This window comes from Sparus aurata, chromosome 14, assembly GCF_900880675.1.
Source record: "Sparus aurata chromosome 14, fSpaAur1.1, whole genome shotgun sequence".
Lineage (NCBI taxonomy): Eukaryota > Metazoa > Chordata > Actinopteri > Spariformes > Sparidae > Sparus > Sparus aurata.
Window position 1 is genome coordinate 16,257,511 of NC_044200.1, and position 26,323 is coordinate 16,283,833.

General features: G+C 42.9%; 1 protein-coding gene across 3 annotated transcripts in view; it reads left to right on the forward strand.

Moving 5' to 3' along the window:
* The window catches only part of sema3aa (sema domain, immunoglobulin domain (Ig), short basic domain, secreted, (semaphorin) 3Aa), a 117,259-nt gene that overhangs the window by 6,059 nt on the left and 84,877 nt on the right, over positions 1-26,323 (forward strand). The window contains exon 1 of one of the 3 annotated variants that reach the window (XM_030439685.1): positions 9,575-9,713. The exons of 1 other annotated variant lie outside the window; for it this stretch is intronic. The gene's annotated coding sequence lies outside the window, so the exon portion shown is untranslated. Of the gene's footprint in view, positions 1-9,574; positions 9,714-26,323 lie in introns of those variants that run through there. One more of the 3 variants, XM_030439683.1, reaches the window with a different exon arrangement.

A 26,323-nucleotide genomic window follows, 5' to 3' on the forward strand; every position in this document is an offset into this window, starting at 1 on the left:
CGCTCCTGCGCTATTGGTGTAGACATCGAGACTCCCACAGTTGTCTGGCTAGCTGCACGACAAACTGAGCTAACAAGGTAACGACAACTTCAGTCTGCTGCAGGTACAGTGCCCTATATGGAACATACTGACAATTCTTACACGCTGTAGGATTGTGCATTGCAGTTTGTAGCATGAATTTGTTCGAGAAAGTCTGCGACATGAACCGGGAAATGTTTTGAAGTCTTGGTGAGTTGGCATGACAATCTGCCGCAACTGATTCATCCATAAAATGATTCATTTGTCTATTTTTCGTAAACAGTGCCTACTGATTACACACACATCAGATCCTGTGTTCTGTCGTGTGTTTACAGCCGCAGTTGCACGTAAATCTTTTCTCTTTTAAAATCCGTCTCTTTGTATTTAGTGGATACGGAATAAGCAGTGTTGCAGTTTGCAGGGTAATGTAAGCTGCAGTGAGATCTCGGGGTGAGATTGGCCACATTATCATGGAGTGTGTGGGCTGGTTGGAGACCATTGTGAAAACACTTGTTACGTGTGGGGTCTCCCACAAGTCCACATCGGAAAATCTTGTAGGGTCCCCAGTTCAAACCACATTTATTCATGATGCAGCACTGGTGCAGTTCTGTGTGGTTTTAAAGCCTTGTTGAGGCAAAGTCTCCATATATCAAACACTATGCCATGCACATACATTGTCCATTATTGTTGTGCTATATTGTTGCCATATGACCTAACTATTTGTCTTTGAAGCACGACTTCGTTTATTTTTCTTTGTTTCCCCACAGCTCTAGATTCCTTAAAAGACTCTGTGTCGGTTCCGAGCGATCTATCATTGTCACCCATTTAGGGAAAAAGGGCAGAAAGTTTTAAAAGAGTTTGGATGTTCTCCAACGTTTTGGCCTCAGCGAGCATATAGAATCTGTCAGTCCCTTTGTCTTCATCAGCTATAGGAGGATGGCTCTCATTTCCTGCAGATGTCACACACACTCCGATGAAGAAAAAGGGCACACTGACGAGACACGCACACACACAACTCGGAGGTTGCACACATTAGCATGCGGTTAACACCCTTTGCCAAAATAAAAACCCACGAGGCAGAATTAGGAGCAGCTGGAGATTCAGCACTCCCATGTGTTGAGGCCTCTCTGCAACACACACACACACATTACTTACACCCTCCATCCTCTTCACATTGTAGCCACAGGGGTGGTATTTCAATGGGACAGCGCGAGAAGTTACCAAAGAACATGTGTTGCGATATCATTTATCTGTCGACTATGAGCGTGTGTTTGCATGTGCAGACTTTAAGTCTAATACACATGAGTACCTGCAGATTTTAAGTGTTATGCACAACATGCGAGGACAGAGCAAAAACAAATGAAGTGAAGTCATGTCTCAATTCTAAAAGAATGTATTTACTGTTTTCTGTCCCCTTGCATGTCAGCCTGCTATCAAACAGTTAAATTACGGGTTTTGCTGTGTCATAAGACATTTGTTGAGCTCTCGTAAAACAAGATTCTGGCATATCACTGGCTATTGTCTCAGTAAGTGCACCTGTGTTTAATATGTGCAGAAAAAACTTAAAGCCTCAGTTGCGGTGATTGAACAGCCCGGCGCCTTAAGCATAATAGATGTGTGGGAAAGGACTTCTGTAACACATCTTCTGCTGAATGTAACAAGCCTGAAGGTGCACAAGTGTGGTGGAGAATTCATCATGTTCGAATGGGTCTCAAAACCGCCTCCGTCTACATATCTGCGTCAAGATCAGGGAAACAATAAGTGTGTTGTCTTGCCGAACTAAAACTATGATTACATCAGTGTCCGGGATTGGGTCTTTGTCTGGTCCGCCACTTTAGCTGACTAGACCTTCCTGTTTGCAAACACTTGGCCCGAGAAGTACTTTGAAGTTACATCCATTGCAATTGCAGAATGTACAAATGTGGATCAGATTAGTTTGATTGTCAGTTAGCATTTGTTAGCCATTAAAGGGATCTGGAAATGGACGTCAAAGCAACGCAACAATCAACAGAGTTTCATACACAATATGCAGATGCGTTTACCAAAATAAAACTGCAGAATTACACATTTGTTGAAAATCAATAAACACTTTGACGGAGAGTACCTTTCCAGTGTTGGCCATGTGTGATCGCTTGCCATTGAGCAGCACCAATAAAGTAGCTAAAATTTGTGAATTAAAGAGGCACTTTGTAGTTTGGAGAAGAAATTTTTATATTTACAATATTAGTGAGGTAATAATACAAACTCTGAATAACAAACTAAATAAACAAGCTGTTCTCTGAGGAAAATAAGGTTGCCAGAACACCGTTTGAAGCTGGAAAGATGGCCGCCAAATATAAACAAAATAAAACAGTATGAATAGTGTTGTTCTTTTAAGGTCAGTTTGATCATTCAGTTTATTCAGTCATGGAAACTAAGAGAGTTTGTTTACTTAGTTTGTTTAGGCATAAGAATCAAGTTGATGAAAATCTTTCTCCTCTGATTAAAATACCTTCCCTCGAAACAACACCTTTAGTTAATTATGTTTTATTATAAAATAGCAATTCAAGTCCAACACACAGCCAGTTTTTTTTACCAGATCAGATCTGGTTTCATAAGCGTACGTTTACCTTCATCCTCTGACTCACCTCTCAACAAACTTGCGCCTGGCCTGCAACACATTAGCCCTGGCCATAAATGTGTTTGACAGATTTCTATAGGGATCAAAGGGAAGGAGATGGCGTGTGTGGAGATAACTTCAGCACTGGACGTCAAGGCTTATAGGAGCCTGAAGAGCAGCACGGCAACATAAATCGAAACCTAATATCTGTCCGGATAGAGTAAAAATACTTTTATTTGGCATTTGGAAATGAATGTAGGCACTAACAGTATGCCTCTTTCAGGCATGTGTTTTACTCCATATTTTAAACTTGATTGTCCTTATGTTATTCATGATATTGTATGGTTCTTCTATATAAAGTCAACCCTTCTTTTTCACAACAAGTGAGGATGTTAGTAGTTAATTTCTACCTCTCTTTGTAGTCGCCAGCACCGACTCCTCTCAAGCTCAGTGTCTCTTTGTGTCTGCGATAAATGAAACGCTGCATTCCTATTTCCAATGTGATTATTTCCTCAGGATAATTAATTTCATCTTACATTAAACGGACATTTGATAGACTTTTGTGTACAAATGACACAATTGGAAGTTATACTGTATTTTGGAGCAAACATGCCACTCAGAGTAAGTGTAAGTGTTGATTTAATTTGACTTGAATGTGCAGTTTCTGTGTATGAAAAAAACAAGGACCTAATCAGAATAATCAGAAACATCTTAGCAATGAAACGCCATCCTTATCAGAAAGTAGTAGCATGCTAACACAACATGCTAAATTAAGATGAAAGACTTTAAACACAGCTATAACATGTCTTTTAGCGATTTGAAATGAGGGCTGAGTGCATACCCCAGACCCTTACATGTTTCTCACCCTCTTCCCAGTACCCCCACAGTTGAGAAAGCTGTGGTTTCGGAGGTATGTGTGTATGTGTATCCCAGTGTGTGTGGGAGGGTCTTTGTCCATGGGAGAATGAGTTTAGATGGAAACAAACTTCAGAAAGTGTTTCAAGACAGCATTTCAAAAGCCTGCTGTCTGATAATGATGATGAGCGCCGTGTTGATGAGGGTGTTGATTGATACCAAACAGATGGCGGGGAGCATCGCGATAAAGCAGATAAAGCAGGTGATAAAGCAGGAATTTGTATGGAACAAGGAAATGTGAGACTGATAACCACTGTCCTCTGACTGACACGCCATATGAAAAATAAAGCCAAGAGTGATGTCCTGTTGTGTACTTGACCAACATCAACCACTTTGATAAATACTGACAGTTAAATGAGCGTGCTTACATAATCTAGCTTTGTGTATCAGTGTGTTTGTGTAACACTCATTTTTTGTGCTGAGCAGATTGTGATTTGTGGTATGTGATCAGATTTGCTTACATTACGGTCGTGCTTGTTTCCCCAGTGTGAGTCAATGAGAAGTGTCTGTCGGGTCAAAAGAATGTGTTTCCGAGTGATGAATGTGGCGTTGCTTATATGTGGTAAAGCGGGCCAACAAGGCTATGGAGTTTCATGCTTGAAGTATGTCAGCAGCGCCGGACTTTAACATGGCTTCCTCGGCATTCACTGATGGTGTCGTTACACTGTAATTTATACGGGCCGAGTGGTGTTTCTGTTTAAAGCGACGGTTGGAGTCTGTAAACTTTTACAAGCTGGCTGCAGTCTGTCTCTGCACCCTATGCATTGCTCTGTCAGTTTGTTAGCATGCGCAAAAGAAAAACTACATACCCGGCTTTGTTGTGTTTCCTGTATGAAAAACCTCTTAACCCTTTCTCATTCCTGGACATTTATGAAACGTTATCCTGAAACGGCTATCACAGTCTAGCCCATAGTACAGTCAAGACTGTTGTTGAACGATTTGTAGTTCAGGCACGGTTTTTGGGCTCTTGTGAAAAATTATAATCAGATCATTTTTTTCCCCAACCTGTCAAGAGCTCTGTAATGGCTTTTGACATGAATTAATAGGAGTTTAAATACACTGTAATTTTAATTGATTTAATTTCTTGATGCATAAATAAGCCTGCAGATTACCTGTAACTGCCCCTATTAGCTGGAAAATGTAGTGGGTTGACATTAAAATACCCCTTCCTATGAGTAACGGGGCAGAAAGTTATAATAATTCTTTATTTCGTTATGTACCTTTATGCATATATAATAGTCAGAAACAACTGTTAGGTGAAAAAACAGCTTTTTCAAAGAGAAAAAAGCATAAAACTACATCCATTTAATTGTTTGTTTGTTGATTGTACTACGCTGATGTGGCTTTATCTTGAAATGGTTGGCATGATTAGAATCATGACAATCTAAGCTTTCTAACGATCTATGTCATGACTATACACTTACATTTTTAGCTTATTATTTGCTTAGCTGGGTTTGTAAAGTTTGGCGAACTAGCTGAACGCTGACTTTAACAGGTTAAAAATGGAAAAGCTGCAACAAGGCAAAAAAACCCACAACAACCTAAGTGCAAAAATAGTTTGATTACAACAAACAGAACTTTGTATGTTTGGACTTTGTGTGTTTGGCGTTTGGAGTTATGTGTACAAGTGACACACATATGTGGTTTTGTGTTTGCTTGTGAGAACTCCACCCGATATCAATATCTACCTTTTTCCGGCAAATGAAAAACATGACATGACAGTTTCTCCCAAATGAGGAGCAGCGACAGTGGTTTAAAGCCATAGCTTCGAGCTGGAAAGGATGAGACTTTTGTATGAAAACAGATTATTCTGTCAACCTGTGTTTGTTTATGCTGCGAGATGAATAGGAGAGGAAGTATCGGATATGATATTTGGAGGGAAAGTGTATTTATCATATGCAGAAAACAAGGGGGTGGGGGGATGGTGGTGGAAGAAAATAGCGTGAGAGGAAGTTTTGCTTCTCCGTATGAGATTGATGGCATGGAGGGGAGCATGGGAGCGACCTTGACTTGGTCATGAGAGTGGCGTGAGCTGGGAGAAAGAAAGGGAGAGGGAGAGTCAGTAATCAGTAAACAGGCTCTGGAGTGCCCTTTGGGAAGTAAACACTTAAACAATGAGGCGCTGTGCTATTAGAGCGAATGGCCTTGAGAGGTAAGATAGAGGCAATGAAGACAGATGGCAAATTGGTTGAAAGGGAGAAAAAGGATGTTTGGACTTCGAAATGTGCAAAATTCAGTAGAGAATTTAGACTAAATGAGCACAGGCATCACACTGTGAGGAACGTTCTTTGTTTTCAGAGAGGAGACTCATCTGCTGAATGGTGTTTAAGCGTAACTATAGACAGCTTGTGAAACAACTTCCCAAAGATTCATGCATAGTTTATATATATAACAGCTCTTAAAACTTAACTTTCCTACTGAGACAGTACTTTTTTGGTTTGATCTTACATCATCACAACATCATATTAACCCTGCAGTCAAGTGTTCAGGTGCTTGTTCGGGGCAAGCACCTACCCTGGAACCAGTTCTTTGCATTTCAACAGCCAAAGACCTGGCTCTTGGCTCGCATAACTGGTTCCAGAGTGGCATCAACACTTTGCCGGTCTAGAACAAAGAACTGCTTAAGTCAGGGGCTGGGAGGTTATCATAACCAAGAACCAACCAAAATCGTTTATCACTGCCAATCTTAAAAACCAGAGCCAGTATAGATGTTGTGACTCAGCCATGGGAGAATAAACAAAAGATTTTCAGTGTGGATGCCGATTTGAAGCAACAGTAGTCTGAGGATTACCATGTTTGGATGCCAGTGTCGGCCTGTACAGCCAGGAGCAACACTTGTAGTCCGTAGCTGTTTGTGGAAATGCTGGGAAGTTGTAGGTGTACTCACTGACTGAACGATGTGATACCACAGTGACTCTCAAGGCCGTGGAAAAACTAACCAGTCGTTAAATTGTTGGCAGGCAAAAATGTACTATTGTCCGCCATGTTTCTGTGTATTTGATGTTATAGTCCACAAGTTATGAAGCAAATTTTTAACAGACTTGTGGGACATTGTTATGACTTGAGGTGACGCATGAATTTTCCCAGCTGGAATCTCTTTTTCTGATTGTCCGACACCATGTGAATGCGCTACAAAAAGGGATTTGCTTAAATTATTTGGCCACTCGTCAAAATTTCGGCATCAAAATGTCTTCTGTCTACACCGCAAAATCACGACCTTTAGTTTTAATCTCTTTAGTCTAAAATGTTAGCCTCTTACCAACCTGAATGCAGATGTGTTGTGACATTGCTCCCAACATTTTTTTTCTACTTCTTCCTCTCCAGCAGCATCTGTCATCGCTCATATCAGTCAATGCTGCCTGAATTATCCTGTAGTCTTTAGCTCTCAATACCACTGATCCAGTCAGAAGAATGTAAACCAAGCACATGGATGTCTTCATTCCATGGCTTGCCAGGAAATTACCTGTTTACAAAAACTAATGTTCTAATTGACAGTTTCACGGCAGCAGGGCACTCAGGTATTTATCTTTATACACCAGCATGATTTTGACATTTGTGAAGCTGTAATGCAGGTTTGGAAACATAAACAGCGTCTGCCGTTTCATGGGAGTGTGATAGTGTTTATGCGGCTCTTGAAGCGTCAACCTTCATTTGGTTCTCTGCGGACAGGAAGGTGCGTGTCGGGCCTTAAGGTGTGCAGCTGTGGGAGCTTTACAGGCTTTACATCTGGATATCCTTTTCAACACCAGGGAAGGATGAAACGTGTCTCAGTAAATCAGCGTTTATCCAGCGAACATGATTTTGAGTGTTGTAGTCGTCGGTCCTCGCGGCTGCTGCGTCCCATCTGTGAAGCATGTCTCCAAATTAAATGATTACAAGTTGATGTCATTTATAAACAAAGATAGCTTAACGTTCCGGGGGGTTTTCATGTAATGTAGCTCTCAAAAAAAAAAAAAAAGTGTGCCTCTATGAAGAAACTCAGTACTGTATCGCTTTGTGAGCTTTGAGTTTACCCACCTGATGGTTTGACCAGAACAAAATGCGTGGGCTGACCTTGAATCGCACGCACCATTAATTCCTGCAAATGGGAGTAAAGTCTGTGCTGCCAACACTCAATAAGTGATCCTAAAACAACATCATTTGTCATTTCAGTAATTCAGTGTGGGATTGAATTAAGACTGGTGTTTTTTTTGTTCATACATTTCCCTAAAGCAGTTTTGGTCATTTAGAGGGGCACTATGTTACTGTTTTTCAACCTATATTCTTGAACTGTAATACCTCTCGACAGACATTTAGCTCTTTGTGATCTCACCCCGTAAAAATTCAAATATATCAATACAAATGTAAACATAAGACTTTCAAATACATCTGGAAACTCATGTTCTGAAGTTTTAAGACTCACATTAAAAGATAATCTGGGCCAAACAATGGTACCAACTGAGGTTCCAGAACAAAATTCTCCTTCAGTTGGAGAAATTTAGGATTCAATTGGTCTTTAACTCCTGTAGTTGGAGCCAAGGAATGGAAGTTTTGCTCTTGCAAACTTCCATTCCTTGTGTCATGACTTCTGTCTCTGTGGAAATTGAATATAGTATTTATAATATATTAGTGTATTGTTACCTAGAAGAACTGTTTGAATAACCTTAAGGTTGTTTTAGTTAAAGTAGATGATAACTCCTCTAACAACACACTACACCAGACCATTTTTAGGATTAAGTTCCATTTCTTTACCCATTTTAGGAAAGTTTAGGATGAACAAATTGCAAACCAAGTAAAGTTGCAGAGAAAAGGGCTTTCTCATCTTCACCATGCATGTTCACAGTCTAATTCAAACAGTAAAAGGGGCCTGCAACATAAAATGTCAGAGAATTGATCACTTCCCATTCTCTGCTGTGCTGATTTTGTCATGTGTTTGTCGGCAGTGAGGATGTCGGAGCCTGTAGATGCCAAAAAAATCAACTTTGGGCATACTTTTGTGCTATATCTTGTGTGAACTTCAAAATATGTAAATATAGTCTGAGTTTTTATGCCTTAATAAAGCTAATCTCTGAAAGTTGAACACATTTTAATGCAGATTCCTTTTGGTTTTGCTCTCAGGTGACTTGAAATTTAAGCTGGCAGAAGATTTACTGGTGACGGTTTGAACTCTGCGTGTGGTTTGGTGTTCAGACAGTTCAGCAGACATTGGTAAGTTGTTTCTTCTGTGTGGCAGGGAAACAACCATCAATGCTGTGACCACAAGAGTGTGTGTGTGAAGGAAACTCTGGATGACTCTAGACCATCACGCAGACACTTAAACTCATAGACCCACACTTCTATTCCTCTGCCAGGATAGAATCCACGCCTCACGTAACACAGAGTTAGGAGACTGTCTGTGACACACATGCCTCGCATTACTCTTGGCGTCTTCCTCGCTTTTTCGTAGTGAGCTGCAGAGGTTTTTGTGTGCGTTTCCAGGCTTATCTATTGAGAGGCGTTCCCCTCTGAGAATCCAATTTGCTTACTTCCACTAAAGTGCTGGCTGGAGTCGACATTAAACATTAAGATAACAGGATTAGGATGACTGAAGAATCCAACGTTACCGAAATGCGTTTCTCCTGTCGTCCACCAGATGGACTCGGTGCTCTAAACGGCCACTTTGGCTCTGAGCAGGCAGGACTCCCTCCTTGTTAGAAGTGTAAACCTTCAACTTGGATGCATCGATGGCAAACATTTGAATTGTGTCTTCAGCGATCGTCAATAAAACAAGAACAGGCTTTTACAAAACAAAGAAATTAGGGACTGTTTGTTCCCTCTTCTTCTTTCCTGTGGTTTTAATGGTGCCCAGAGAACGCTGTAGAAAATGAAAATAATCATGTGGTCATGAATAAGTAATTGTGCTTTTTTTCTTCTCTTTTTTTCTTTTACACGACGAACAAACCGAGAAACAGATGCAGGGGGCAAGTTCACATGGGCACTAAAACAATCACCATGGAGACCAGGATTTAAGTGCGTATGTGTGCTTTGTGCGGTGAGCGCATGCAGGCTCATGTGTGATGTTTCACAAAAGCTGACCCGACGTCTATTACCGAAGTGTGTCTCTCTCTGCGTAAGGACGAACATGCCTCCATTTGGCGAGCTAAATCGACCGCGTCCGTCTCTGGCCAACTGGTGCTGTGTGATGATAGAGGAACACTCTGGGGTAGGTGTTAGCGATCATCACGCAAGCATCGAGATCTGAAGGCAGAATAGTCTTTATGAATAGAGACAAGCTCCTTTGAATGAATTCCTTAATCTTGCTAAATAAACTGATTCTACAAAGCGATCATTCTGTAGCTAAGACACAATCTGGGTAAATGATGGCTTCTCCCAGACACTTATTGACACGCTTCCATTTTATTTCAATAAAACGACAGTGTGCCTCTTGAGACAAAGAGTGTCACAGCCTGCTGCAGATTTCTGCCAGTGCTCATTATGCAATCCTAAGCTTTGATAATTCCACCAGTGCACCGTTTAATTAGAAACACATGGCCCTGAGATCGCAGAGGAGTACAGAGCTCCTAATGTCTATGCAGCCCGCACCATGAGTAATTGTTTCTCCCTCGCTAGTGCCGAGCCATTTTTTAACCTGCTGACAGCCAGCAAGCTAGGAGGAGGAGGAGGAGGAAGGAGAGAGAAGATATGAGATTAATGAATCCATATCTTGAGTTTTCATTGTTATTATTTGTCGAAAATGCAGGGTTAGTAAAGTATGTGAGAAGCTTCAGATGAGGAGGCCAGTTCTTTGCTCCTTTTTCTTCCTTTTTGTCCTCCCAGCCAGGAGTTGTTAAGAGTGAGGGAGGTCCCAGGTGAGCTGGAGACCGATGCAGGCTGACATCATGACAGGACACTTCATCAAAGCCTGCAGAGGCTGTTTGGATACCTGCCCGGGCTAAGGAAGAACTGTTATAGCTTCTCCTATATACTGCCAGGCGGAGCAGGAACTCTCTCCACTTCACCGGATATCGAGATTGTGATAGGTCATGTAATATGAGTGTGTGTGCGTGTCTGTGTGTGTGTGAGAGAGGGAGAGAGACAAAGTATAGCCATTCTCTTTAACTCTGACCAATTGAGGGTAACTTGTAGACATTTAATCTTTTTCCATTACCTGTCACCCCTTTCGCTCTTCGTCTGGTATAATTGATTTGTTGCCATGGATGTGATGTTACTTTTTGCCCCCTCTTACTTTTGGAGTGTGTTTTTCTCTAAAAAGCTCCTCGAGTCACAAGCACACCATATGCACGCGCGCGCACACACACACACACAACACACACACATGGCAACGCTCTAACAGGAGGAATGATTATACAGGAAAGGACTGATTTAGTCGAAGTATTTAGTCTCTTCTTTTACTACTCGAGGTGAAACAAGACTTTTCCTCATGAAATGAAATGGAGTAATTACACTGTATTAAATAAGTATTAAAGGTGCAATATGTAAGAATGTGAAATGAACTATTGAAGTTAGCATGCTAACCAGCTAGTCTACAGCCACCTCACAGGGCGACAGTCCAATCAAAACAACACCAACATCCACCCCAGTGCTCAGAGTTCCCAGACCGGGCAGAGTTAAGTTATACAACTGCTAACTGCATAGTTAACTGTGCTTACTAGCTATCTGCTAAAGTTAGCAGCAGTTAGCAGTTACCCTGGTGATATGCTGCGCTCTATCAGGTGGCAAATTCTTACATATTGCAACTTTAATTTGATGACATGAGAGCTGAAACAGTTATTCAATAATCAACTAGTCAGGAGATGGAAAACAGTCCAAATATTTACTGATTTCAGTTTCTTAAATGTGAGAATCTGCTGCTTTACTCTCTTCATATGAATGTAAAGTAACTACCTTTGGGGTTTTGACTGTTTTCCACACAAGCAAGCAATTTGAAGATGCATCGATTACCATTTTTCATCATTTAAATGCGATATCTCAGGAATACGAAACAGCGAATTTCTGGACGAACCGATGAAAGTTTGGTGGCTGTATTGAAACGGTACTTCTCCTTACTTGAGTATATTTTTCAGCGACTTTCTACTTTGCAATATTTAATATTCAAAACTTAATTATAACTGGTCTGCTCTGAATGCAGAGATTGAGTGTAAGCGGGGGAGAACATGCGAGGGCTACCTCGACTACTGAGGCTGAATTGCCAGCTGCATGCCAGAAAAGGAAGGGCAATTGATGGTGGAAGAAACTCCAGAACAATCGCAGCTTCCAGCAACATTCTTCTGCCACATCTGGCCACACTTTTTACACCAAATCCTAAAAAACACAACAGTTACATAATGAAAGGCTTGGTGTGCCTCATGAAAAACACTTGTAACCAATGCAAGAACATTTTAACATGTTCATTTTTCATGTATAATTTTATGATAATAACTTTTCTTGTAAGTAGTGGTCTATTGGGCTTTTAAATCAGCTAACACAGCTTTCATAATTGCAATTGCAAGGTTTCTTAAATATAAATTTTCTCTGTGACTTGAGTAAGTTTTCTGTGAGTAATTGTTCTTTTGCTCGAGGACAGATTTTCAGCACTCCACCCTCCACTGATGAATGAACACATTTCCTTCGAGGCATCAATGGGCAACACCGAGGGCACAAGGTTTAATTCTTTGTGAGTGGATTTCTACTAGTCATTCATCCTCGTGTTGAACTTTGCCACCCTGTGTTCCACGCCTATCTCCTCTTTGTCAGATGTCAGTCATTCCTGGCCAGCGGCTGCCACCCCGCTGGGTGGTGTGTAAGCCGCACTCTAATACCCACAGCTGTTCACAGATGGAAAGATGGAGGGAGAGGGAGCGAGAGGGGAGGAGAGCGGAACTTGATCGGCTTCTCAAAAGTCTCAGCAAACTCTTCCCTCCGTGTGTCTCTGTGCTCCGTCCAGAATAACCATTAGCTTGCTGTGGTTGGAGTCCCAGCTCACATGACTTAAGTCCTCCTCTGTGGGAGCTAACTGTTTGGCACGTTGCACTTGTGGGTTGGTGATGTCACGGATCCCTGCGGCCCCTGGTTGTCATCGGGAGCCGGACTCCGGGCTGATGTCACACAAAACTGGCGTTGTCGGCAGCTCGAGCCGCTGACGGACAGCTTGGTGTGTTTGTATGGCACAGATGGTTGGGGACGGGAGAGGGGGAGGTGGACGGGGGGACATGGGTGCCAGCATGGAAGGTGGCAAAGACGCGTCTTATCAAGTGGTGCCACATGCGGCTCTGATGCGCCATTGTGACAGGACGTTTTTCTTCCTTTCATCTAATTTAGTCTCCTATTGTCTATTCTTTTCCCTATTGTACCTCCTCTCTATAAAGTCATTAATTAATTTCTTTTTGGCCTGTGTCTTTTTTTTTTGCTCACTCTTGCTTGTTCTTTGTCTCTCTTTCTTTGTCTTCCTCGCTGTCTTTCCTCTATCTCTTTCAATTTGCCGGCGTGTTTGTGGTGGTTTATCTGAGTCTCTCATCAGTGCTCTCTGTAGCTCCTGCGACTGTCTCCTCCATTTCTAATTTGAATGCTTTTTAATCCCTCCCTTTGTCCTTCTCTCAGCTCCTCGTGTGTTGTTTCCCTCTCTCTCTCTCTCTCTCTCTCTCTCTCTCTCTCCTCCTCTCTCCTTCCATCCATCCCTCCCGTTATTCTTTGTCTGGGATTGTGTCTTTTTCCCCTTTGTGTGCTCTGACAGGCCTCTTCCTCTCATTGATAGTGATGGCAGGCTCAACCCCACTCCATAATGCTGCTGATATTTTTCCCACTGGAGACCCCACTGTTGCTGCTGCTGCACTCCCCTGCATCCGTTAAATAAAAAAAAAAAAAAAAAAAAAAAAGGACAGAGACACCCCTCCTCCCTCCCTCCAGATCCATACTTCTCTGTTTCCTGTGGCTCTGCCAAGCTTCTACTGTTCAGCAGGGGAGCAGTTCAACAAGACTGGTTTGTTTTGGAGAGTCACTGGGCCCCGGCCTCATAGAGATTAATCGTCAGAAGGACTGGGATGACATTTATGAGCCATGGACTGGAGGATAGAAGACGGGGAAACAGTATGGGTAGTGGTGTTGGATCAAATGTGACCCTTTTCTAACACACACAGCCACTTCAGAAAGAAACCTTTTGAGAGACAGAATTAGGACTAAAGTGTGTTTGTGGGTCGGAGAAAGAGGCCACATCTATGCGTAAAATGAAGTCACCATCCTTGCATCTGCGAGTGGTCACTCTGATTGATGGCGACAAACTCTGAGCCAGCCGAGTGTTAAAGTAACTCAATCAAATAATTCATTTCTCGGCTGTTTGCCCAGAGTAACCATTAATACATGTATCGACACAGCCTTCAGTTAGAAATCATAACTGAACGCACACACAGCAGTCATGAATGCATCCATAAATGTCTCCAATTATATCCGCCTTCCACAGAATGATGAATACCGCTCAATGGCCGTTAAAGCATGTTTACTCTATTCTGCACTATAACATGCGTAACGCATTGCTACAGAAGCCATCCAGGGGAGAAGTTATCAATATAGAGCCAAATGAGAATGGATCTGAGAAGAGTAAGAACATGCACACGGCTCTCTCACCGCGTCGAGCTCCATCACTCTTCACGGCCGCGTGATCAATGGGGGCCGAGGCGGTGTAGCCAAGCTGCTATCCATTCTCATTACTGACACCGCTGTCCACTGCTGCTTTCTCCCCGCTGTCCGCCAGAGGCTGAGAGGGAGAGAGGCTGTCAGAAGGCGCTGTCGAGTGGATTTGCAGTCGTGCTGAAGGAAGGCTTTAAGTTGCCATGTTCTTCGCAGTGGAATTAGCGCCTTTTACTGTGCGGCCTCTGACTGAACTTATATGTGTCTTCAGCGAGTAGTGAGGAACCTGCACGGTTGTGTTTGCACGAGCATCACTGAGGATAAAACTTTCCCTCTCATACCGTACATTCCTTTTCGATGCGCTAAATCTAGGATGCATTCCCAGTGTACGTACATTTCAAGATATGGTATGTACAAGGATTGAACCTCCAGTTCCGGGGTTTATCACAATATTACAAAAATTTAAATAGACTCCCTTCAAACATGATTCTGTCTCTTTACATTGTATAAGCAAAGTGAAAACACAAACAAAACAAAATATATGTGTTTATTGCCTGGAAATAGGGGGGGAAAAAATGGGGTGTATGTCCCCACTTAGCGTTGAGGTTTCACCCTGGTTATGATCATCCTTTGTTTGTGTTTGAGTTTTAAATCTGGCTTTTTATGTCGCTGGCCTTCGTTGAGAAAGCAGTCTTAAGTAAAACGGTTAGCACACGCTAGGCCCGTGAGAGTTTCCCAGTTGCTGTCTGGACATTTCCATCAATAGTAAAGTCGATTCCAGCTGGTCTTCACCTCCTCGAATGGTGGGAGAGGATGAAGACGGTGACACATGAAGACAGATGACAGGGGTTTTTGTTACCGAAATCGGGATTCACGAGGAAAACTGGATGTCACTGGATGTAACACTGGTTCTGTGAGCACGTGTTTAGCCCTCTAGCTGAATGTTATCGCATCAACAGTGAACCACATAATTTTTGATATGCTGAAACATTTAAAACGGTGTTGCAAAAAATGTCATGGCCGAATGGGACATCTGTGACTGATGACACCGGGATACCGCCCACCTGTAGTGTCTGTATGTGTTTATAGGTTAGTCTTTGTGTATCTGTTGTACAGTATCTCCAACACTGAAAACTAGAGCGAGGGCATGCAATGAGCCTGAATGGCACGACTTAAGTGGCCTTTTGTGCTTGTCCAGTGAAGTCCTGCGGAGTTCAGATTATCGTCAGCCCCTCTGTAACAAACATTCCCCCTTCGTCTTTGGAGCTGTCTGAAGTAAGCAGAGTCCCGCTGATTAAATTCTGTTTTCCCCAGATTCCATGAAGTCATCTGTGTCACATCGCGAGTAATTGCATGTGATGCACACATGTATGCGGAGCGCACGTACACACATATGTTTGTGTGTATACAGGCACGGAGGCGTATGGATATACATTCGCAACACAAAGGGGCTTCGTACAATGAGCCTATATGTGCATCTACTATAGCCTGCAGATGTTCAGCTGCAGACAAGACACAAGTGTTACGTAGCCCGGTCTGTTGATTCTCAATAACTGGTGCTTCTGTAAGGGAACATGCCGGCACCAAAGATACATCTTGTCATGTCTTAATTGAATTATTGTGGAATCCTAAACATCCGTGCTTGTTTGTCTTGGTTGAGTTACATATTCATCACAATTATGTCATCTTACAGTCCCGACACAGCTCCTCTACAAACAGCTCCATTGTGAGTTGGAAGCCTTTTGGGGGCAGGAGGGATCAGGGTAATTAGATTGAAAGGGGAAATTATTTTTTTTTAAACACATCACAGTGCTGTTGTCATGTATGAAGCTAATTGTTCTGGGAGCAAGAGACATACTACTTTGGGTACAAGAAGCCTTTTGTTTTACTGCGTTGTCTGGTGAAGTCAAACGCGGAGCTGTTTAAACTGCCAGAGACATTTGATTTCAGTTTAAAAGTACTAGTATGACATATGGCTTGATCCTCGGGGCTTTGTGGGTAATTCAGACATGCCAGAAGCTATGGGAATTGCCAATCAGGAATGTTCAACACTGACACATCTTCTCTCTGTAGAACTTTTTTTTCCCAGTTGTGGTAGCATACTCTGGTGCAGCAGACAGACGTATATATGTTAGAGTGACCTTTGAAGCACCACTTGTGAGGTGATTCATATCATATCCGCGTTGCACCTGTGTGTAAGGCCAATATCGTTACTCACCCAAGAGAAAAGGGAAGTAATGAAATCTTGCATCTGGACAATTCTAGCAAAACAAAGCACCGAACCTGCTGCACATACATAATATCACATCGTGTTGTCATGTAAATATTTTCAAGTAATCCAGCAGTATTCCTCTTTTATTAATCCCAAGTGAATGGTTATGACTGAGAACCGGCCACAGAGGCAACTCCGCGCATGAAAGGTGATATCGATTTTGATGAATGCCAAATGCGCGCTGCTGGAAATGGGAGCAATTTCACAAGAGCCGAGGGCTGCATTAAAGCACGGTGTGTCTCTGGTTTCAACCAGTGTTCATCTGGGAAGCGCTGCATTCGATTCATTTGTCCCTATGTGTCGTTTCACAGACAGGGCAGGTTACTGATGGCTGTAGCGGCGGAGCCGTTCTCCATCACGGCTGACGGGTGTGACAGTAATGCAGACTGTAGCTGCTAATGGGACCGCAGGGACTTTCCGCTGTGTGTGACATCAATCAGGGTCCTCAGCATGCTCACTCAAATGGCCCTCCTCACTCACTCAACACATAGCAGATGTCCCAGTCTGATCCTCCAGCACACGGCATAAATAATGCCAAATGCATGCTAATGATGTTGGTCTGTTGCTTTGACAAAACAATTCCCCATTATGGCTACAAATGGCTGCAAGGTGTTGGGTGTGGTCCTGCATTCCTTCCAACGCTGTTTCAGGAGAATTCAGAGTTTCCTCTGCAGTTTTTATATTTGTCTGTTTGAAATGAAACCCCAGAGGACTGTGCACCGTATTAGTTGTTGACAGATTAAGTGGTTTATTGGAATAAGTAGGAGTTCAGAACAGTGGTGTTTGTTTTCCTGTTAAGTTTAAATATTCATTCCTGTTGGGAGTGTTTAGCATGCGTTTGCTTTGAGATAAAATGTGTTTGGTAGAGCGACCTGCATCTCGCTATATAATGACTCACCATCGTCAGAGCCTGTGATATTGGGACAATGGTAATTCACGGAGGGCGGGCCATAGCACGACATGCTGAATACCTAATAATCAAGGTGGCAATCATGAACTGCAACGTCCGCCTCTGGCATCGTGGACCGTTGTTATGTGTCATTCTCCATCTCAGTGCTTTGTCACCTCTCCTTTATCTGCACCATTAACACAGAAGCTGTCTAACGTGGCCTTTCCATGCCACTTTTCCCAGGCCTGGGATGGACCGTTTCCAAAGTGCGACCAAAGTGTGTCTGCTCCACCATCTTGCATTAGACATCTTCTGTATTTTACTGTTTCATTCACCTTCAGCTGTTTTGGGAATCAAGTTAAAGCTGTTGTTTGTAAGATAGTCAGTGCGTTTACATGACACTCAAGAAAACCGAATTACTGGGTTAGTCTGACAATGATTGGATCTTTAAGATGCATGTATACACCTTAGTCTGACTAAAATCGGACCGGATCGGATTTCTCATAGTCGAATTAAAGCACCCAGATTATTCGATTGATAGTTGCATTACTCCTGCATGTATACGTTCCATCAGATTGGATTGGATTTTGCGTTCTGCGAAGGCACGAGATTTTTTCCCCGGGGCCGTGAGCCGAAAGTAGTAGGACGGCGGCAGCGTCTTTCCTCCGAAATCACCGCGAGAAAGAGTGCCATTGTCCACCTAGTTTGTGTAATTATCATGTACACCATATACGAAATGTACAAAGATGTAGCTTCATTTCGCACTTCGTACGCCATCTTTCTTGAATGCCGAGGCAGCTGGTGACGTAAAGAGGTCAGCCGGAGGGGGCTCTGTTACCACTAGCTGAAATGGGTACACCGCCACCTAGCGTACCGGGGTATGACGTGCTTCGGCCCAATAATCCGATTTTCTCACCAGCATGTATACTCGGATAATTGCAGTTGTCTGGTTGAGTGGCATAGTCGAACTATGGCTTTAAGCCGACTAAGCTGTGCATGTAAAGGCACTGAGTGACACTGATGCTTTGGTTTTCCCAGCATTAGGACTTTCGGTCTGGTTGGTCCATCCAAAAAACGTATGCGATGAGTTGGAAATGAGACTTATAAATCAATTATCTTACAAATAAGAGCTTTAAGTTAGTGTTGGTGAAATCTCAACATGTCCTGGTGTTGCTACGTCAACGTAAAAGCGTTTAAAATAACTAAATAACTGAGGACTTTATTGTGAAAGAATTAACAGGAAAGGAAACATGTTTGATACTGATTTAGTGGAGCTTTGTTTAGCTATTCTTTGAGTATTTACGGCCATTCCGGTGACCACTATTCAAGATTTTAGTGTGTCATAAGTTAAAGACACATCCACAAGTCAAACTGAGGCAAACCGGGCCAGCACATGTGTATGGAAAGCCCCGTTAGGCCTCATCTGTTGCTGTTTCTTAATAAAAGCATTACAGTGGTTTTCCCTGTGAAAGGCTTTTAATATAAAGCAAAAGCAGGAGGCGTTTGTCCTTGAGGTCAAACAAACTCATTGAATGCCTTTCCTGCTTCATAACACATTTGCAAAACAGATTTTACAGTGTCGAAACCTGCAGTTTTTTTACATCCCTGTTTACCAGCGTTCTGTTTTCTTTTTCCCTGCTGTTGTTGGCACATTGCTGCATTTCATGGTGTGTTACCACCACCTGTAGATCATTGGAATTTTGTGCAAAATGTGCTACTACTACTACGTTTCAAAAGCTGAACTAGGTGCTTTTAACCACGGTGTGCGCTATTTTCGCTCTTATAGCAAACAAAAGCATGCAAATCATGTTGTCTGATTGTTGGTGGGAGTTGGTGGGAATTGGTGGGTAGGTGGCATGTAGGCAAACCTAATGAGTATAATATATAGTCAATAGCTTACAATAAAGAACAATTACCTACTATTATAAATGGTAGATTCATGCTTAATCATCCCCACTTAAAAGGCTGGTTGCAGTTGTCTTTGCGATGGAGCACATATCCCACTTTGGCTCACCTTACTGCATTGTTCCACCAGAGGACAGCGGCCAGTTTGTGGGGGTCCCAAGGGGTTCCTGTACGCACTAAAATGACTCACCTTCACAAAGGAGGCCACAAGTTCTACGGAGTTAGCCGAGATGTCACTTTATTCTCTCCCCGCTACTTTGTCCCTCTGGCCAGGTGCTGAATCGACACACCGGTGTCTGTTGGAGCGGAGCATCGATCCCTCCCCCAGTCAGCACGTCCTCGGGGGGGAAGGAGAGAGGGAAGAGAGCGATATGCTTAGAGCAGCATAGCCCCTCTTCTACTAAAAATGCTGAGACAGAGAGGAGATGCGCTGATCTGTGTAAGATACACTCCTGAACACCGCATGATAGACGCGATAGACTGTAACCTTTTGGCAAAGTTTCAAGGTGTTCGGTACATCAGCGCGAACAGCTTTCTATCTTGTTGTGGCTCTTGTTGCGGTTGTAATCTGTGTATGGAGGGCACAAAGCCTTTATTCTGACAGTCCAAACAGCTGCATCCTGCCGCCCTGTTTACTCCCTGAAGGATTGTGTGGTCTATTTTAACGCTACCTGTCCTCCATGGGTGCATTACAGCCTCTTTTTTTACTGTCACCTCAACCCCCTTTCTCTCAGCAGTACCTGCTCATTTCCTTCATTTCCACAGCGACACCAGATTAAAGGCTCACGATTTCACCACAATCATTCCCACCCCTCTTCACCCATAGAGGGAGGGCCTATTCTAGTCCGTCCCCTCCCCCTATAGGCTGTAATCACCCTGAGAATGGGGTAATTAGGGCCACTGTAGGGTAATTACCAGAGCTTGAGTTGTTTAATTACGGCCTTGTCTGGAGCTGTCTGATGCCAGTGACAGTAGAGGCTCCACTCACTGATGGAGTGATTTCATCCTCTTGACTGCAGCAGCATGTGAGGCACATGCGAGAGAGGAGACTCTGTGATAGAACGAGTGGGCGTGAGTGGGAGGGATCGCGGGAGGTAAATTGAGAGGGAGAGTGAGAGGTGTGAGCAAAAAGCAAAAGATCCAGGGTTGATAAATGTACATGTCAACAATAGAGAGGCGAGGCGATGTATAACAAAGCAAAGCGGAGTTCATTTCTGAGCAGCAGTGCACGGTTGTGTGATGTATTTCAGCTGGGCTGTTTTCTGCTGGTATTTGTTCTTATTATTATTCCTCACATGATTTATTAGAGCTCCTCATTACTTTGAATCATCAAAAAAATATGGTAGAGCAGCTGAGATGATGCACGGTTCACTTGCATATAACACGCAAACAGAAAAAACTGAAAACTAGTGTGACCGTCTCCTGGTTGTATGTTGTTCCCGAGCTATGTTGTTGAATAAAGGCCAGAACATTTTTTGTAGAACAATATGATGTGTAGTTGAAATTTTACCTTTTGGATATACATTTATCTAAACTATGTCATAATTATCATATAGACTGTTCGAGTACCCTGCTATGTTAACACAAAAAGGAATCCAAATGCAAGATACAAGGAGACAGGCAGGTAGACAAACAAAAGGTGAGCTCGAATAACAAAGCTGAAGGCCAAACACAAAATCCAGAAATCAAAAGCATAACAGGAAGTCAACAAAAGGCTGCCAACAGAAAGAAATAAAAACAGAGGAAGAAGGCACATCCAAGAATTAATAGATCCAAATACTACATAAACTCAAAAAGGTATAAACCAAAGAAGCACTAGGGAACACAAGGAACACAGGAGACCCAGGACTGATTAAGGCACCCAGGACAGACGAACTGATAACAAGTCATTGAAAAAACACAGGCTTAAATAGACAGAGACTTATTAACAAATGAAACACAGTCAAACAGGAATAAAGGCGGGAAAAGGATAAAGGAAGTGAAAAGGACAATACAAGGAAATAATCAAAAACTCTTGAAAAAATTTGTTTTGAGGTCACAGGTCACATTTGACCACCAAAATCCATTGAGTTCTTCCTTGAGTCCAAGTGGATGTTTGTACCAAATTTGAAGAAATTCTGTCAAAGTGTTATTGAGATATCGCAGTCATAAGAAGGGCCGGACAGATAGACAACCTGAAAACTTGCCGGGGCAGAGGCGACAACTGAAAGACGATTGAAAGATTGGTTTTAGCTCCTCAGAAGTGAGCTAATGTTATTTTGTTTGTTTTTGTATTTAGAAATACAGCAACTTGAAGATCTCATCTTGGCTTCTGGCAGAGGCTAATCTCTGTTTTTGACCTACACTGGACGTTTACTGATATATTTGAGATGTAGTTAATTCAATAATTAGAAAGATAATTGACGGATAAATCTATAATGAAAATAATCACTAGTTGTTACTCTACGTTTTTGTATTTGTAGATCAATTTGATGGTAACAAGGGAAGAAAGACAGTAAATGTTGGCAGTTTCAGTGGTTTTACATTACATTATTACATTAGTCACTTTGCAGTTTGTTTTAGGCCCTAGTTTGTTAAACTTAAAATGTATAAACTTGTAATTCATGTTGGTGGCCATTAGAGGGCAACATGGCAAACAGGTGTCCCATTGGCAGCGCGACAGGTTACTTCTGAAAGACCCACACATGAACGTGACCGAGAACACCGGGGCCTCCCTGTCGTCTCTTCCAATGGGCCATGACGTCTAAGGACGGCCTTTTGGACTCCAACAGTAAAGAACCTGTGGACCTAAGGATTTGTGGGGCAAAGGGCATGGGGTCACTCCCCAAACTAGGGGAGAGGAATTCACCCAGGCGGCCTGACATTCCCCCCAAATGGAAAGACGACTCTGTCTGCAAAGTGTCTTGGACTGATCCCAAAATAGTTTGTGGTCAGATGTTTCCCGCCACCTACAATTCTCGCCGGTTACGCACATGGTTAAAACCATGTTTTTACATTTTGACCACACACACCTACCAGAAGGCAGCGGACCAGTTTTTGATTTAGTCCATACTCATCCAACATTTAAGTCCGGTGTGGTCCGCAATTGAAAGGATCTGCGGGACATATTTTTGCATTAGTGTTTACTAAACACCAACCTCTCCAAATGTATGATCTTTACGACCGGTGATTGAGAGCGTCTTTGATGGCGCGATGGCCGATTAAATCTTTGTTCGGATTCCAACGAGTTGCATGTGCGCTGTGTTTGTATTTCCACTGTACCGGAGACCCCTTGTAACTCAAAACACCAGATGGAGATGTAAAGGCAGAAAATATTTCCTGACAGATGTGTCGATTGACAGTGGCCCTTTGACCTTTTGAACCTCGACCTCCTCCTCTCATACCACTCGGTTTAGTGGCTTTGACCCTCTTTTTTAGTGCCCTGTTGGTATTTTTGTGTTGGTTGCAGGAAGTGTTAGGTGAAGCAACATTTAAGCTCAACTGCGGTCTTTCTGAGGTTTGAATGACAGGCATGTGTTTCATATCCTGATCTTCAAACAGAAGAGTTACAGTTACACATGTGACATGCTATCACTCTTTAGGATATTTGCCATGATGCTCGGCAGATGTTACAGCATGACAGTGGAATACCATCGGGAGAGGATGGTGATAAATGAACAGGCTGCTGATGAACCACAGGAATCACCCCTGTGAGAGGACAAGGATGACTGACTGTGGCACCCTTATGGTAAAAACCACAAGACCTTAAACCCGTGACCCACTCAATAGCTCACTGAGCTTTTATTTGTTTTCAGTGAGTGTATATTAACACTCCATGAACGCCCGTCAGGTGGAACCATCGGTCATATGAGTGTAAAGAGAGGAGACACCAAAGGCTTGTTGGGAAGTGCTATTTCCAGATGGCCTCGCCCTCCTTGGCGGTTACGACGCTGGGTCGGATGGACGACCTCAAACATCTTTGACACTCTGCACTCACTATCTCTGTCACCAAGTCTGCTAATGTTTCTTCAAGGATGTAGAGACGTTACAATTTGGCCCAGGTACACTCGGGAGTCATTTTTAGACTTTGTTCGCACGGTGTTCAGGTTTATTTCTGAGGGAGGATACAGGAACAACAAGCACTTTTTTCTGCGAGGGACTGTCCGTGTGTTCTGGATTACCTCTGATGCGTTTTCCATGTGTGAAAATATCCGTTGAATTTGACTGTGAAACTGCTTGAATTTGATTGAACTCCCGTGCTTGTGTAAAAAGCATTGTGAACAGAGGAGTTGTAAAGCTGTTTGTTTGCTTTGATTGGCTGAGGATTGATCGCTCAACATATAATTAGTCGCTTCCAGCATAATTACTCTTTCAGTGTCGAAGTTCCCATACAGAAATAACTCGACTCTATTTAGAGCAGAACTCTTTTGCCAACATGTTTGCTGCTTACGTATGGTCACCTGGCAGATTTCTCCAAGTTCAATAGCGCCTTGCTGTCTCATGGGATTTATTTTTAAACAAAACACACTTCTTTCGAAGCAATTTCAAAGCATTTGAAAGAGGGAGAGGAACAGAATCAGTGACCTTCCTCAGTTCCAGCTATATCCTGCATCCGCCTGTGAGTCTTCTCTCCAATTAGCGAGAGAAAAACAACCTAGCTCAGAGGACTGAGACAAATTCAATCGCGGAGTGAAAAAAAGCAGCCTCGGTGTTTGATCTCTGCAGGCAACAGTATAAAGAAACCTTCACTGAAATGTGTTATCTTTAGAATAGACTGCAGCCTCACCTCCTCCACCTCAGTGACCTTGTCATTTGGCTCTCCAGTTTATCAGAGGAGGGAGTGATGTCAGCACTCATCCCTTCTTCACCATAACAAGGGGTGAAACCAGACTCTCCCGCAGCCAGTCGGTTAGAAATAATTAAAGTGGAGGCTCAGTGATTTAACAGGAGACCACCGATCGATAATGGCCTGCAGACTGAAAATGCTGGGTAGGTTTTTTGCAGAAAATAAAAATAAAATAAAGAGCCCCTCTACGCGGATTCTGATGTGTTTCCAGCGTCACACTAGGGTCGGTGTAATGCAGTTTGCTGCCAAAGTCTAGTTTTTAATTGGCTCCCTTGTGTTGATCATTGGACTGTTCTCTCCTGGACTCCTGAAGCAGCAGTACAGTGCTACTGCCTTGCTGCCTATTAGAACTGACAGTTTGGCATCCATCACTTAATGTCCACAATTTCTCTGAGACTCTGAGACATGTCTACTTTCTCTTGCGATTTCTGCTCCGTTGTCCCTTTGTTTAGGCTGTATGGACGTATGCAGAATAGCATTGACCCTGTCCTCTAGTGTCTGTCAATCAACACAGTGCCTGTCCTTTGTACATCGCGTCACTTTTGCCGAGCGCCTTTAGCGGAGATGAAAAAGCCATCTGACCCCTTTTAAAGTGGAGCTCCGCTTGCAGTCCTGTGATCGCTCTACCATTTGTGCCCTTCCCCATGGTTTGGGTTTGCCCCCACATTTCACGGCTTCAGACACTCTCACTGAGATCAAACTCCCAAAGTGGAGACCCCTCGCTGGGACTCCCTCTGAAAGTGCTAATGACCCTGTTTGTCTGAAGAGAAACCTGCTCTTCCTCCCCCCCTTCTCAACTCTTACTTTATAGTGATTACTTTGCCACTTGTGCCCCACTTGTATGACCTTAACTGCCTTAGAGGGCGGAGGATGGTTGAACTTTCACTGTAGGTCAGTGTCTTCGGTGGGAGAATAGTGCTGGTCTTGTTTTGTAAGGAACAGACGGGGCAAACACCTGCTGACTTGATGACACAGGTGCCGACATGTCAGCGAGCACGTCACATAGTGTAGATTTCTATATTAATACTTGTTAGGCCTACAGCTTTGCATGTAGAAACTTTTTACTGTGTCAGTTTGATAAACTCGCCAGGACAAAATACTGTCAGTAGGAGAGCAATTAAATGTTAATGTTGGTGCTGGCTGGCTGTTCACAGCCTGAAAATAAATCAAAAAAATCTGTGTAAATCCATCCTAAATCGCAACATGACAAAAGACCAGCTGTATCACTTCCATCTGGCCTTGTTTCAATAACACAAACTATGTCAGGAATCTGATATGAGAGCTGTGGCTGTGTATCCGGTGTTTTGCAGTGATGCGTCTTTCCTCTATGTCAGCGGTTAGGATCGCAGAGAGATCATCTGAACTCCGATGATGCTTTCCTGGGCTTGGACCAACTCTGCATTATCCATGAGACTTGAATTTGCCGCTCCCCGCCCCCTCTGCTTGAGGCCTCACATTACCATGAGCCCACAAAGTAATTTGTAGACAGATAATTTCAATGACCTCTGACAGCAACTACACATTGTTGGCTGTCGTCCTTGTTGGCAGAATTACTGTTGAGGGTTCAGCTCGTTGCTAGTTTTGGGGGGAAGCTGGCAAGAATGACTGTGGTAGCTCAATTAGTGGTTTTGTTCTAATGGGGCAGGGAATCAGTGTTAGTTAGTAGAGTACAATAATGTGCTTTATGCTTCAAGATAACCAGTGAATGTTAAGAATACAGTACTTTATGAAGAGACTCAGTTTGTCCAGCAGACTCAGTGCGGCTGGACGCCATGAAAATGTCCTTCTCAAATAGCAGAAACAGAGAAGCCGGAATCAACTGAGGGCTCAGCCTGAGTTCAAGCATCAATCACTTGTGCAGATGCAGTTTATGTTTTCGTCATAATCTTTTTATGCAGGGTTTTGTCAGTGGACCTCACCCTTTAAAAAAACATCTGTAGTCCTTAAAGATATAATATGTAACATTTCCACTAAAATGTCTAAAAAAAACCCGACCAGACGTTGTTACATATGTATTGAGTTTGTACTAACGTTATTCCAAATGTTTCCAATGATGTTTGAACACAGCGAAATCCTTTGTGTTATTCAAGGTAACCATGCATTTCATGTGCTTGCCTTCCACTCAGGCATTAGAATACAATCCGATGAACTTTTCTGCCTGAGTCACATCAGATTTTTTTAAGATGGCAACTGAAACCTTTTTGTCTCATACTTTTGATTGAGAGAAGCCCAAAAGCAGAAAATACATACTTCTCACTGTAACTCATTAACTCCCACCTAGAATTTAAACTGTAAAGGTTAGTAGGCTCTCAGCTTGAACTA